Source organism: Penaeus monodon, chromosome 20, assembly GCF_015228065.2.
Source record: "Penaeus monodon isolate SGIC_2016 chromosome 20, NSTDA_Pmon_1, whole genome shotgun sequence".
In the NCBI taxonomy this organism is placed as follows: Eukaryota; Metazoa; Arthropoda; class Malacostraca; order Decapoda; family Penaeidae; genus Penaeus; species Penaeus monodon.
The window spans coordinates 17,120,780-17,121,140 of NC_051405.1; positions in this window are offsets into that span (position 1 = coordinate 17,120,780).

Genomic DNA, 361 nt, shown 5'->3' on the forward strand with positions numbered 1-361 from the left:
CACAGTCACAGCGCAGCGAGCGAGCGATGGACTCGGGCAACGAGTCGCCGCATTAGTCAAAGGTTGGGAAATGAAACTCGTAAAACTCTATTGTGACGTTTATTGACCAAATACAAAACGATAAAATAATTTCACGGTCGAGTATGGAAATACATGAGCAGTAAAACTCTTTTTATTATCATATACACCAAATATACTAACACAGGGGGAAATATTCCGGTACATAAATAAATTTCTTCATGGACGTTCATTTTGGAATATCACAGTTATGGAATGATTTATGAAAACTGAAAAAAGATGCTTAACCAACCTTAAATATAATGTCGTTTTCCCACGAGGTTCCTAACAGACTGATTATGCG